Source organism: Tupaia chinensis, unplaced genomic scaffold (genome assembly GCF_000334495.1).
Source record: "Tupaia chinensis unplaced genomic scaffold, TupChi_1.0 Scaffold000340_1, whole genome shotgun sequence".
NCBI lineage: Eukaryota > Metazoa > Chordata > Mammalia > Scandentia > Tupaiidae > Tupaia > Tupaia belangeri.
The window spans coordinates 2,479,478-2,495,146 of record NW_006159834.1 but is presented as its reverse complement, the minus strand read 5'-3'; the positions used below and the strand labels follow the sequence as shown (position 1 = coordinate 2,495,146).

Genomic DNA, 15,669 nt, shown 5'->3' with positions numbered 1-15,669 from the left:
GCTGAAGGCAGAATTACACAGCGTGCGTTTAGTCTCAAAAGATTGTGATTTGCTTTTCAGTCAAATGTTTCCTGCTGCTAGAAAAAATGTAAGCTTTGTTTCATGAAAAGCTTTAACCTGAGAATTACTACACTGCCATGGTTACCCAGGGAAATAGATTGCATAATCTACAAGGTAGCAAGAAAACACGGGGTTTGGAAAATAAAATGATCTTTCTGTTGAGAAGTCATACGCGTGCCCCTCACATCTGTGTCGGCATCTGTGCAGTTTAGCATAGTCCTTCGGATGCACCCCAACTCCAAAGGCAATTCCCACAGAGCACTGTGTGTATGCCCGCCGCGGTGTGTGGATCATTCCTCTTATCTAATAATCTCTTAAAACTATACCTTCGATTGTTCTTTGACTTTGCTAAAAGGTGAGACTCACCAAGGGGTATTCATTTTGCCTGACAAACAGTTCTTCAGAAGTTGTTTGTTTTTCTGCCAAACACTTAGGTGGGAGTTCATGACTCCATGACAGAAGAAAAAGCAATATGCATATTAAAATGCTAAGAAAAATAATTAAGCAGATTTATCATGTTTAATTTCATCCTTTTTTTTTTTAAAGCAAAGTTTCTGTGTGCATTTTACATAGGACAAAAGGAGGATTATTTAAGAAAAGCTATACAGGGAAGATAAACATTACTGAAAATAAAAATGAGGAAACTGATTTGAAAGTTTACTGATTTTCATTACTTCTCAACTATTAAAAAAATTTAAAACAGAAAACAGCATGTGGAGACAACATATACAATTCTAACTACTTCCAAACTAGACCCAAGAAAAGCTAAAAAATGACACAAAATTGTTGATAGGAGCTGGCCCCACAGCCTAGTGGCTAAGGGAACTGGATTCCTACATGGTCAACCATAGTTCAGATCCCTGTCTGTTTCAAATACTAGCATCAGTGACTTCAAAAATACACCAGGCATATGTGTATACATGCCCCAAATCCCTACTGGGCCAAGAAGGTATAATACCAAGACTTCACCCCATGGAGAGGTGCTTTTTCCCTCTCCCTGTCTCTCTCTGTCTCTATCTCTTTCTGGCAAGCACACTCACCTTCTAGCATTGAAAAATAAAACAGTTATCAATAAACACATCCTTTACTACTCACCCAAATAAAATCATTTCAGTATAGTATCTAAGGGAGCTAGTGACTTCATAAGTGTCAATTCTTTAATATTATTGATTAGGTTACATAAACAAAATACTATCAATATAAATGTTTCACTGAGTTTCTAATATAACAAGAAAAGGCAATACTTTCCTGGCCTATCACATGTTTTCCAAATTATTTTTCAAATTTTGAGAAATCAGGGCCAGCAGATGGCATAGCAGTTATGTTACTGTACTTCAACATTGCTGACCGCAGTTAGTCCCAGACCTGGTGGCCTGAAAATCATGCCAAATGCATGTGCGTGTGTGCCCAAGATCCCGGGAGGGGAATGGAGGAGAAGGGATTGCAGTGTGGCCATCCCCCCTGCGGGGTGATTTCAAGCTTTCTGTCTCTCTGTCTCTCTCTGTCTGGCGAGCACACAAGCCCTACAGCAAAAACCTCTTCAAAAAAAAAAAAATCTACAGTATACATACATATTTTTGTCAGTTTCTTTTTGTTAATGAGCCAAATTTATTTTAATTATCTTACACTTAATATGTGACTTCAAAATATTGACAGGGAACACAAGTTAGCAAGTAATCACTGTAATTTTGTCCTTTCTTTCCATGTTCATGCACATACTCCCTAATACCTATATTTTTATTATCCCTAAGTGTTCCATTATTTATTCCACTTCTCATTACCTTAATGTAAGCTACTGATGCTGAAGCTGACACATTTTAATGGTGATGGCCCCAGAACCAGTTCCCTTGACCACATGCATAAACCAGTTCCTGACCATGGGCCAGGAAAATTCAACTACAGACCACTCTTCCTAAGTGAACCTTAGGGAGATCAAATTCAGTAGGATCATTTCTCTTTCTTATGCAACTAGGGTATATGTTTATAAAGGAAGGAATGTTTAAAAGTCAACAGTCTAGGGATAAGCAGGTGATGTAGTGTTTAAGGCCCTGGACTCCCACATAGTCAATCGCAGTTCAACTCCTAAACCTGGCAGCTTGAAACTCACACCAGGTGCACGTGTATTCTCCTAAGAAAAGAATGGAGAAGAAAGGATGGTGGCATGGCCATCCTTCTGGGGGGTGATTTTTTGCTTTCTGTCTGTCTCTCTATGTTTCTCCAATGAGCACATGCTACCTGTAACAAAAAACTCTCAAGCCCACCGCCCCCCCCCAAAAAAAAAAAACAATAGTCTAGTTCTTGTGAATTCATTGTGGGTTAGTTAGGGTGACTCAAATAATGGCTTAGTCTTTTTTTCTTGTCTTTTTTTTTTCCTCCGGAGAGGGGGGGGCTATAGGGCACGTGCACTTGCCAGAAAGACAGAGAGAAACAGAGAGACAGAAAGGGAGAAATCACTCCCCAGGGTGGAGTGCCATGCTACAATCCCTTCTCCTCCATTCTCCTCTCGGGATCTTGGACACGCACACACACACGCCTGGCATGAGTTTAAGCCACTGGGTCTGGGACTCGAACGGCGGTCGACTACATGGGAGTCCAATGACATAGCCATTACGCTAACTGCTGGTCTCCCAATAATGGCTCAGTCTTCATTTCTGAAGCAACCATACTGATTACCTTTAAAGAGCAGAGAACATGAGGCAGACATAAGTTGTTGAAGTGGCTGAAGTATTTTTTAAAGTATGTGTTATTTTTATGTAAGGTAGTAAGATAATTTTATTAAAAATTTATGTCCTTCAATTTTTATGTCATTTTTAAGAACTCCCATAAAGATCTACTTTGGCACTGAGAACTTCTTTTGTTCTTGGCTATATTTAAGACTGCTGGATGTTGCTATTATTTAATTATAAAGATTTTTATAAATCACAAATAAATTGCATCCTGCTTGAACAAAAGAAAAATATATAATCATACATTATAAAAAATACTACATAGAAATTCTCACAGAAAATCTACAACTAGAACACAAAAAGCAGACTGTAATAAAATATAAAGATCTTGAAACTTGTAACGACAGCCTCACATTTTAAAGTAAACTAAGAACTGAAGGGAAAAAAAATGCCAATAGTACAGGTTGTTGATTTATATTGTTAAATGTTGTTTCATTTTTAAAAATAAGACATAACATATGGACTTCTTATAAAATCAGAAAATGAAAACAAGATTGAAAAATCGTTCTTGCTATTTAACAAAACGAAGAAAAACAGTACAAACTTTAACAATGAAACTCACCAGCAGGACCCAAACTTTGAAAGGGGTACAACGAATGCCCAGCCTGAAAAGCAGCTAAAAGAGTGAGGAGGCTGGGAGGGGGGCAGGGGGCAGGCATGCTGCACAGGCCTATCAGTAAGTATTCTGACTCGTACACGGAATAAGAAGAGAGGCTTCTGAATTGAGGAGAGATTTAAGCTAACTTACTTCCGCCCCCCCCCAAGAGGTTTTTTGCCATAGGGTGCATGCCATGGCCAGAAAGACGGAGAGAGACATCACTCCCTTGGGGGTGGGGGTGGGGTAGTCATGCCGCAATCCATTCTCCTCTCGGGATCTTGGTCACGCACGCACACGCGCCCGGCATGAGTGTAAGCCACCAGGTCCAGGACTCAGACCGCGGTCGATCACACAGGAGTCCACCGACATAGCCATTACGCCAACTGCTGGTCCCCGAAGATATCCAGGTATAATTAAGTGAACTACACATCTGTTTTGCTGTGGTATAGAACACTTTCAGAGATGAAACACTTACTTAAAGAAATCTGCACATCTGTAAAGCATGACCTGAGTAAATCTACATGGCTGATGATAAGTAGTTATGGAAAGCTGCCTCCCTCATTCTACCTATGATTGGCTGAATCATAAAATTGGTTCTTGCACATGAGTTTCAAGTAGAAGTGATGTGTGTTGAGTGTTTAATGTCTGTTGTAAGACCCTCCAGTGCATTATTCTTGGTAGACTGACTGGTAATGCTCATGATAGTAGGTCTTAGAAAAATTACAAATATCTAACTTGTTACAGATATCTAAAATATATAAGAAACAAACTGTTTTTAAGCCAATGAAATATGGGAATTATTAGTTAACACAGCCTTATTTTTTTAGGTTTTTACCATAGTGGATGTATGCTTGTTAGAGACACACAGAGTGAGACAGAGAGAGGGAAAGTGAGAAATCACCCCCCTGGGGTGATGGCCATGCTATAATCCCCTCTTCTCCATTCTCTTCTTGAGATTTTGGGCACACATGCACATGTGCCCGGCATGATTTTCAAGCCATCATACCTGAGGCTTGAGTCAAGTTTGGCCATGTGGGAGTCCAGTGCCTTAACCACCATGACACGTGCATGCCCAAAACAGCCTTTCTTAATACAAGAAACAATATTATAAATACAAACATATAAAAGTCTACTTTCATAATTAGTGATTTCGCAGTATCTCCTAAAAGCAGTAGCAAGTTAAGACATAATTACATAACAGTTATGTCACTGGATTCCCACATTGCCAAGCACGATTTGAGTCCTGGACTTGGTGGCTTGAAGCTCACGCCAGGAATGTGTGTGTGCATGCGCAAGATCCCAGGAGGAAATTGGAGAAGGGATTTGCAGCGTGGCCATCCCCCCAGGGGGAGTGATTTCTCACTTTCCCTCTCACTGTCTCTCTTTCGTTCCTGCAGTGCATGTGCAAAAACCTCTTAAAATTTTTTTTAATAAATAAAACACATTTTAAAAGACACAGTTGTTAAGAAAGTTAATACATACGTAGGCTGTGTATCAAGAAATACTGAAGGAAATTTTTGAGTAAATCTGATGTTTTATCACAATAATCAACTTGACTAATACACACAGCTCCCTTGCATTTATTGGTACATCAGAAAAGTTATGATGAATTTTTTTTATGTTTTCTATATAAAAATGTGTCAAGACTTTTCCAATGATCCAAAATATCATTCGCATACACTCTCAGCAAAGCCGGAGATGGAAGGGTAGAAAAAGACAATTATGTAGAAGAGAGATAGAAGCAGAAATAAGTAAGAAGTAAGGATGGAAATGCAAAGAGAAAAAGGACTTTATCTTTAACAAACAGGAAAAAATTATTACTCTTTTTTAAATAGCCATTAAAAATTCATCAAAGTTAATAATACACTAAGACATACATATATAAATATTATTAATTTGAGAATAAAAATGGAGCAATCACATGGCCCATAATGTTTAATTGTATTGAAATAAAGAAACAACCAAAATGATTGTTATAATCATAAGACACTAAAAGACAAGAAAATTAAGAAAACATACAAGGAGAAAATAGTGGGTTGTCAGAAAAGTCACAATGCATTTTTGCATAGAAAAAATATGTCACAACTTTTCTGACAATCCAATATTTGCAATATGCATAACAAGAAAAGGGATGATAGTTAAAATAAGCATATAATACCCAGAATGTATTTGAAATAAATAACATGTTAGAAAATTGGGAAGAAGTATGTCCATAATTATAAAATACAAAATAAAACAATTCTGAAAACAAGCCTAACATCTAACAATAAGAAAATGAGGGAACCAGCAGTTAGCGTAATGGCTATGTCGCTGGACTCTCACGTAGTCGACCGCGGTTCGTGTCCCGGACCCGGTAGCTTAAAACTCACGCCGGGCATGTGTGCGTGCGTGCCCAAGATCCTGAGAGGAGAATGGAGGAGAAGGGATTGCGGCGTGACCATCCCCCCTGGGGGGTGATTTCTCGCTTTCTGTCTCTATGTCTCTCTCTGTCTGTCTGGCGAGCGCACGCGCCCTACAGTGAAAATCTCTCCAAAAAAAAAAAAAGAAAATGACTAAATAAACAATTATACCATAATTTTACTATTCCATAAGTAAACTATAATGAGGAAGATGCTTATCTACCAATATATCTATCTAGATTTAGTCATAAAAAAATTCTTGAGGGGCCACCAAGTGACATTCTGGACCTGGAAGCTTACCATCTCACTTTCCTCTCTCTTTCTCTCTCTCTCTCTCTCTCTCTCTCTGTCTCTCTCTGGTGAGCACACGTGTCCTATAGCAAATTAAATAATAATAATGAATAAATAAGAATAAATAAATTAATAATGCTAAAATTATTTTTTAAAGATTCCTAGAGACATTAAATGTAAAGCTTGTTCTTAACAAATACATAAAACATGTCTACAAAAAGAAACACACACAAATTTCTGCTTCCTATCAGTAAGAGATGGCTGAAACACTTCATTCTTCCACAGAAAACAACCAGAAAAGGCTGATAAGACAACAAAGAATGGCTGAGGTGGCAAAGACTTCAGGAAACAATATCCCAAGATAAAGAAGTTCACTGAAATGAACCAAATATTCTCCTGATGACTTTTCTTTTTCTTTTTTTTTAAATTTTGCTAGCGGGCATATGTGCTTCCCAGAGACAGAGGTGGGGGTAGGAGACTGAGAAAGCATTTCCCACAGGGAGTGGTTATACCACAGTCCCTTCTCCATTTCTCCCTCTTGTGGGATTTGGGGACTGCATCCACACATGCCTTGTGTTTCTTAAGCTGTCAGGTCTGGGACTCAACCCAGGTGTGGCCATGCAGGATTTAGCTGCCACCATGCCACCGGCTGACCCAGCTCTTTTCCTTCAAAGTTTTTGATCATTCTTGGTGCTAAGAAGACAAGAGGATGGCTGCTTATAGATGGAGGAGGCCTTAGTGTCCAGCCACCTTGAAATAGAGTAAGAAAAGAAGTAAAAGGGTTAGAATGATAGCCAGTGCTTGAAAAGCCACAATTCCTGAGACCAAAGGCACAAAAAATTCAGCCCAATATCTGACAATTTTGTTCTACCGCAAGTCAGAAATTGTGAAGCTGTTCAGAACAATGAGCTACATAAGTACGGAGCTAAGTAAGAAGCAGCAGGAACAGAGAGTAATTTCAGTAGTCTCACGATTTGAGAATCACAACACTGCAGGACTAAGGACAAAGCAGAAGACCACACAAAGCCTCAGGCCCTTAGTTAAATCTGTGGAAATGCAGAAACAGGTATGAACCAGACTTAGCCTTGTATCTACAAAGCCTGCAAACTCACCTCAAGACAGCTTAGTCACTAGTGAGGCTGTATAACCTTTACTACTTTTCCTGCCTGAAGTGGGATAGAGTAAATTTTCTCAGGAAAAAGAAAATTTTTATCCAGAGACTTTATATTCTTTCATATTCAATGCCCAGCATTAATGAATGTTACTAAGCGGTCCAGCAGGTGGCATAGTGGTTAAGGCACTGGACTCCCACATGGCCATCCACAGTTCAAGTCCTGGACACAACAGCTTGAAAATCATGCCAGGTGTATATGCTCACATACCCAAGATCATAGGAGGAGAAGGTACTGTGGTGTAGCCATTCCCCCTGGGGGAGGGTGATTTCTCACTTTTTCTCTCACTGTCTTTCTCTGTCTCTCTCCAGTGAGTACACACACCCTATGGCAAAAGAAAAGTCAATTACCACCTAAGAATCAACATAGAAATTAGTCACAAAAGGAGCCAGAACCAGCTCCCAAAACATTTAAAAATTAAGCAGTGTATTTTCAAAACAATTCACGGACAAAAACAAACAAGCAAAACAAAAACAGAATCTAAATTAGAAAATATTTTTAATTGAATGATAATAAAAATACAACATGTCAAGTAAAGAAATCAACTCGGGATTATTGTGCTATTCAAAATAGTTGTTTCCCATTTCACTAACTTAGTAAGAAAAGTTTACTTGGATTTCATAATGTCCTAACAAGTTATCAAAAGAAGTAGAATTTGGGCCAGCAAATGGCATGGTGCATAAGGTGTTGGATCCCACGTGGCTGACTCTGTGGTTCAAGTCCTAGACCAAGTGACTTGAAAGTCATGCCAGGTAAATGTGAGTGCATGCCCAAAATCCCAAGAGAAGAATGGAGAAGGGATTGTGGTGTGGCCATACCCCCAGAAGGTGATTTTTCACATTTTCTTTCTTTTTCTCTGTATCTCTCTGAGAGGTGCACAAGCCCTATGGTCAAACAAACAAACAGACAAACTGAAAAAATAAATCCTTAAAACATAGAAATTTGTTGGAATTTTAAAATAAAATTTTTATTTCATTTATTATTATTGTTATTATTTTAATTCACTATAGGGCATGTGCACTCAACCAGAACCAGAGAGAGAGAAGGAAAGTGAGAAAGCAAGCTGCAGGTCCAGGAATCGAACTGCAGTCAGTCATGTGTAAGTCCAGTGCATTAACCACTACACCACCTGCTAGCCCAGGTTATTTTTATTTGAACAAAAATATTTTTAATTATAGTTTAGGCTCAGCTGCAGAGATGTAGGAACAAGGGCGCCACTGCACAACACTGGACTGCCCTGCTGCCCTGGAGGCCCAGGTGTGGATCTTAGGGTGACCTGAACATGCCAGGCATGCCTGCATGCACCTGCTCTTCTGGCAGGTTGGGGATTGAAGAGATGATTGTCATGTGGTAAGGCCCTGTCAGTGGTGTCTGTCTGTCTCCTTTTCTCATCTTTCGCATGAGAGAAACACTATTAAAATATACCCTATAGCAAAAACCTATTAAAAAAAATATATATATATATATGTATATCATAAAAACAAAATATAAATTCACTGTTATGAGCTAAAATTTATTTTACAAAAATAACACATAAAATATGTTTATTGAATGTTTATTACAAAGGGCCAAAGTGTGATTATTGGTAGAGAAGTAGATACTCTGCAGTCACCACTTCTTCCAGCAGAAGGACCTTCACATTGTTATACCAATTCTACTGCCTTTTTAAAGTCTGTATTACTTCTTCTGAGTGAAGTAACTATGATTGAATAACCATTTTCCTATTGTAATATATTTGAATTCTTTAAAGTATTACAAATATATTCAAAATTCAAACTCTATAGCAGTCTTTTGGACCCAATCTGACCCTGCACCTACAGTCTTGTCACAGTACTGTAACTTAAGTGAGAATTTGGCCTGTCTGCTTTTGCAGTCCTGAGAATCTGCAAGTCTTCCTAGAGGTGGAAAAGGATTTAACTTTCTTCCAGAAATGTCAAGAGGTAGAGTAAGAAAACTTCAATGGAGAACAGAGTAAAGTGATAATATGATTACTGTAGATGTTCAAAAGATAAATCTTTTTTTTTTTTTTTGAGAGGTTTTTTTGCTATAGGGCGTGTGCACTCGCCAGACAGACAGAGAGAGACATGAGACAGAAAGCGAGAAATCACCCCCCAGGGGGGATGGTCACGCCGCAATCCCTTCTCCTCCATTCTCCTCTTGGGATCCTGGGCACGCATGCACACGTGCCCGGTGTGGGTTCTAAGCCACTGGGTCCAGGACATGAACCGTGGTCGACCACATGGGAATCCAGAGACATAGCCATTACGCTAACTGCTGGTTCCCAAAAGATAAATCTTTATTATGGCTTCAGTTTCCTTGTAACTTTATGCACTGAGGGCTTCTGGTATGAGTGTGTATTGGGCCAGGGAAAGGGAAGAATGGATAGTTGTGGAGTTTGGAAGGAAAAACTAGTAATCTATACTCCATCATATCTAGAAGAGGCCGGGGTGAGTAAGTAATTACTATTTTGTGTGTTAAGGGAAGTAAAGAAAAATATGTGCAAAGGATGAAATGATTAAATACACTCGGATATATCGCTGCATGAGTAAAAGGAAGGTCGTGAGAGACGACATAAGATAGAAAGTAGCAGGACCGAGAAGCCTGTCTAGAAAGAGCCCCAGGAAGTTTCCAGTGAAGCAGGCCATTTTCTTTGGACGATCTGAATAGACTATTAATATTTTGGCATACACAATATGCTAAATAACTGAAGAACTTAAAAGTATAACATTTTATTTTAAGAAGGTTTTGTTATGTTTTTCACTTGACAGGTATTTATATTTTATTTAGTATAAAAATTAAAACCATGTTTTTATAGGCCATTAGCAAATTATTATCACTAAGATATCAAAATGAGATAAGACTTGAATAATGAGACAATAAGGAGTTCCATAGAATGTTTCTGGAACCTGACTTCTGATATAGTTCCAATATCTCATTATTACTCATGAACCCATTATGATTTTTTTTCTAAATAACTAGTGAGTTTTGTCATTTAAATTAATACAGGATTTTAGTTAAAAAAATGTCTAGTACATGTACTTTAACATGAGATACGTGAAGCTAAAAACAATTCACCAATTAGTTCCAATCTGTGAGAAATATTTAAGAAACTTCAGAAACAAATTTACATAATATGGCAAAAATTTCCATTTAAGTTTTCAGATAAAACTTAATTCATCTTTATGAGTGTTAGATATTCAATCTATAAAAATGAGGATTGATGTTCTAAATTTTAATTAGGTTCAGAAAAATCTCACAAGAAATTGTAATAGTGTCTTGCCTTAAAATAAACTGTAAAGAACAGTGAAGTTTCATTAGCACATTGTTCGGGGAATCAGAGAGAAGTTACAAATGAGAAAGAAAAGTGTGATAAGGAATAGCTTAATGAGGGTTTCTGGTATACAATACGAAGAAACAAATGCTAACACTAGAGAGCTACTCATAAAATTTTAAGTGAAGACAAATTCATACACTAACATTATACAGTATAAGGGCAAACATAAGGTAAGACATCACCATTATTTTCCCCACTTTGGCCCACTTCAAAGAGATGAAAATGGATTCTTTCTTTGAAGGGAGGAAACAGTACACTTTGCTTCACAATCGCAAATGACATCATAAAAGAGTACTCCAGATAACAAATGTTATCCAATCGGTTATTGGAATTGGAATTAATTTTTGAAAAATTAAGAACATCGACACTGAGACCAGCAGATGCATAATGGTTACGTTGCTGGACTCCCATGTAGTCAACAGCAGTTTGAATCTTGGAGCCAGCAGCTTAAAACTCACACTGGGCAATTGTGCATATGTGCCCAAAATCCAGAGAGAAGAATGGAGGAGAAAGGATTGTGGCGTGGCATCCCCTGCCTGCCCCTCCCCCTGGGGGATGATTTCTTGCTTTCTGTCTCTCTAGAGGACAAAGGATTGCAGTGTGGCATCCCCCAACCTCCCGAGGAAGATTTCTTGCCTTCTGTCTCTCTGTCTCCTGTCTCTTTCTGTTTCTCTGGTGGGCACACATGTCCTGTAGCAAAAATATCTGTCCCAAAAAAGAACATTGACACCTTAGTCATCATTTTACCTATGTCATTTAGTACCCATGAAGAATAGAACACTCTGCCAAACACTGCAAAAAAATACAAAGTAGAAACATTATCATTACCAGGGTGAATTGAAAAAAATCTGGTCAGTCAAAACTATGCTTTGGGATTCAATTATATATCAGTACGGAGAGAGAGTTTACAGCAACCTTTGCAATGAGTCATTTTAAACATTTCAGGCAACAATTGATAAAGGCTTTCATTGAGACCATGGAGACTGAAAGGAGTAAAGTGTGGAACATAAGATTCTAAATTCTAATAATCTGTGTGCCGGAATGTACATAAATAACTCTCCATTACTGGTTCAATCCATTGTATACGTCACCTTCTATACAGCACAGACGCTCTGCTGGGAATACTGACCCCTCACACTCTACAGAGAAGCAGAGACAGTCAAACAGAGTCAGTAAACACAACACCTATATATTTAAATATATCTACAAAGGATCATTATTATTAAATGAAAAGAGTTTTCTTTTTTTTTGGGGGGGGGGGGAGTAGAGATTTTTCCTTTAGGGAGAGTGTGCTCAACAGTGACAGAGAGAAAGGAACAAAAAATGAGAAATAATCCCCCAGGGGGGATGGCCATGCCACAGTCCCTTTTCCACCATTCTCCTCTTGGGATCTTGGGCACGCATGCACACGCGCCCTGCGTGAGCTTAAGTCACCCCCAGATCCAGGACTCAAACCATAGTCGACTACAAGGGAGTGCAGTGACATAGCCATTACACCATCTGCTGGTCCTCTTTTTATTTTTATTTTTATTTTTTTAAGAGAGATTTTTGCTATAGAGCACATGCACTCACCAGAGAGACAGAGACACAGAAAGCAAGAAATCGCCCTTCCCCACAGGGGAACAGTCATGCCACAATCTCTTCTCTTTCGTTCTGTTCTCAAGGTTTTAGGTAGGCATGCAGATGCGCCCACGCGAGTTTCAAGTCACTGGGTCCAGGATTCGAGGGGTGGTTGGCCATGTGGGAGTCTAGCAAGTAAGCATTACACCACCTGCTGGTCTCAAAGGAAAAGGTTTTACAGCAAAGGGAAGCACAGATTATTAGTGTCATAAAAACCATAGGAAAGAACAAACAGAAAAGTGTTAATAGGAAACTTTCACTTCTGAATTGAATCTAGTATGGTAAGTTGCTGAAAGCCAATGCTCACTCTATGACAACTAATAATTTGAAAAACTTGCCCATGTTTAAAGATATTAAAGTATCAAGGAACCAATAAGGACCAGATAAAACAAAATCCCAGAGGGATGAGCTTTTTGCAGGTGGTGTGATAATCACTGTCTTCTTCTCCAGAGACATATGATTCTAGGTGTGATAGGAGAATCAGAAGGGGGTTACACGAAGGGTCTTTACAGTAATGAGAAGAAAGCAGCAGAATATATGGGGGGTGCATGGAGCCAGAGTGATCACTTGGAAACTACAGAGTCCACAAACAAGTGACCAATTTACATGAGTCAGATTTATGTGAGTAAAGGGATGAGGAAGGGGCTGGGCTAGAAAGGAAGAGTGAAATCTTTTGCACCTTGCTGCACTCTCTGAGAGTTGCCACCACACACACACACACACACACACACACACACACACACACATCCAGCGTACTTTGAAACTGTGGGGCAAAAAAGGCAACGCTACCTCTCCCACAGTTGTTCAGGGCTAAAGATACCAAAATATACCAGACTTTCAACGAAAACTTCACAAAGGTCTTTCCCAAGGAACAGGAATGAACTGAAGGTGAATTAAGTCTTGACAAGAACTGTAACCCAGACCTTGATTCTGCCGTGCTCTGAATCAAATTGTAGTGATTAGCATCTCATGGCAAAAACTTCCCTGTTGCCAGATAAATGATAGAACTGACGCTTTTGTAATTGCTTTACACATAAGATCTGATATGCAATCAAAAGCTCCCAGTCATGCAGAGGCAGGAAAACGTGGCCATCAATCAAGACAAAAAGTAAACAATAGGACCATATAAATAAGTGACCCAAATACTAGAATGATCCAAGAAGAACATTAAAATAACTAACTTCAATATGTTATTAAACATTATGGTAAAGACTGACAAAATAGGTGGAAAGATGGAAACTTCTATAAACTAGAGTCTATAAAATAATCATCAAGTGAACATTTAGAAATGAAAAAAGTGCAGTGTCTAAAGTTTAAAGCTGATTGGCTTAGGTTAACAGTGAAATGGACAGAGAACACAGGATCAGTGAAGTAAGACAGGTCAATAAGAAATACATAAACTTGGGACCAACAGGTGGAGTGGTGGTTAGGGTGCTGGACTCCCACATGGTTGACCAGTTTTCTAGTTCCAGACCTGGTGGCTTGCTTTCTCACTCTCCCTCTTTCTGCATCTCTATTGGGTGACTATAACAAGTTAAATAATAAGTAAAATAAAATAAATAACTCTTTAAATGAAAAAAAAATTACATGAACTGAAATGTAGGGGAAAAAAGCATGAAAAGTATGAAACAGAGTAAGAGATAGGGGACACAGCAAAGGCGTAACATAGTTGTAGTTAGACAACCCAAAGGAGATGACAGAAGTTTGTCAAAAACAGTTTTTGAACATACAATGAACAAGAATTTTCCAGAACTGATAAAGAAAATATGAATGTACATATTCAAGAGTTATAATGAACAACAAACAGAAAAAAATCCCCATAGATATGTTACTGTAAAATTCCAAAGACTAAAATAAATCATACAAGCTGTAAAATAGATAGCCAACTTGTAGATAAAAATATGATTGTCAGTAGAAAATTTGCCTAGTTCTGAAAGATATTTTTAAAACTTCCAACCAGGGCCAGCAGGTGGCAAAGTTGTATCGGTGTTGGACTCCTACGTGGCTGACATTGGTTCATGTTCTGGACCCAGTAGCTTGAAAATCATGCAGGGCACAGTGCATGCATGCCCAAAAATACCCAAAGGAGAAAGGAGGAAAAGGGATTATAGCATGACCATCCCCCAGGGGGTGATTTCCTACTTTCCCTCTCACTATCTCTGACTCTGTATGTCCCTGGCAAGCACATGTGCCCTATAGCAAAATCCTTAAAAAAAAAATAGTAACTTCCAACTAATAGAAAATGTATAGATTTTTGACCTATATAAAATATCCTTCAACATAAGGGTGCAATAAATATATTTCTAGACAAAGAAAAGATAAAGAAATTAGTTCCCAGCTGAGATAATTATTAGGTATATAATAAATACTTTTTTTAGTATTAAATATTTAATATTTAGAAGCTTTCCACGCCTAAATAAAAATGTTCCAGATGAAAGATGAATTTGCAAGAAGAAATGATGAGCGCTAGAGAAGGTGACTGTGGCTATCTGGAGAAAATACATCAACTATTGAAAATGACACTAATACTTGTGTCTGGTGGACGTGCACATAGGTGGGAGAGGCGTATATGAAACCAATCATTTAAAAAGTAAGAGGGAACTAAATGAAGCCGAAGTGTTACATGGTTTCAGCACTGTTAGGAAATGCTAATACTACAATTAGCATTTCTTGACTCTACCAAGTCAAGAAAATAAACTAACATCTTGAAATAAGAATACAAGGAAGAAAAAAGAATATAAAACAATATGTAACTAAAGTTAACAGAGGAGAAAAACCATAGAATAAAAACATTTAATCCATAAGAAAGAACAGAAATAACAAAAAGTGCTTAGAAGAAATAGAAAAGTAAAACATATGGTAGATTTAAACACAAATACACCAGTAATTACACAAAATCAAAAAGTACTAAAAACTACAAATGAAAGACAGAAACAGTCAGAATAGATTTAAAAAGTCAGAGCAGGTCCAGCCGGGGGGCTCCACCGTAGTGCAACGCTCTCAATGAGGAAAAGCCACACAGATCAGGGCATGGCTCCTGGTTCACATGTGCAGGCTGGGCACTTATAAATGCATTGTCCTAACTGGCTGAAAAAATGGGGGTGGGTAGAATTCACAGTGTGAGACCCCGTTGAGGGTACTGGTCTTTTTCTCTCTCATAAAATAAACAAACTTTTCAAAAAGTAAATAAATTAAATGAAAGTAAGATCAGCGCTGGTCCTGTAGTACATACAGTACGCTAAGTGCTATGCATAGTAGATCAGATCCCACATGGCCAAACAGGGTTGGAGTCCTAGCCCCATGGCTTGAAAAAACATGCCTGGCACATACACACACCCAAGATCCTGACAGGATTGAAGGTTGGAGGGGAAAAAATGGTGGTATAAGTAGACCCCCACTGGGGGGATGTGCTTTCTCTCTGTCTCTCTGTTCTCTCTCTTTCATGTAGGAACATGTGCCTTTTGGGATA

The 15,669-nt window shown here is 38.5% G+C and overlaps 1 protein-coding gene across 1 annotated transcript in view; it reads right to left on the bottom strand.

The window, feature by feature from the left end:
- Positions 1 to 15,669, bottom strand: part of STPG2 (sperm tail PG-rich repeat containing 2) — a 404,777-nt gene that overhangs the window by 35,069 nt on the left and 354,039 nt on the right. The gene's annotated exons all lie outside the window — the stretch shown is intronic.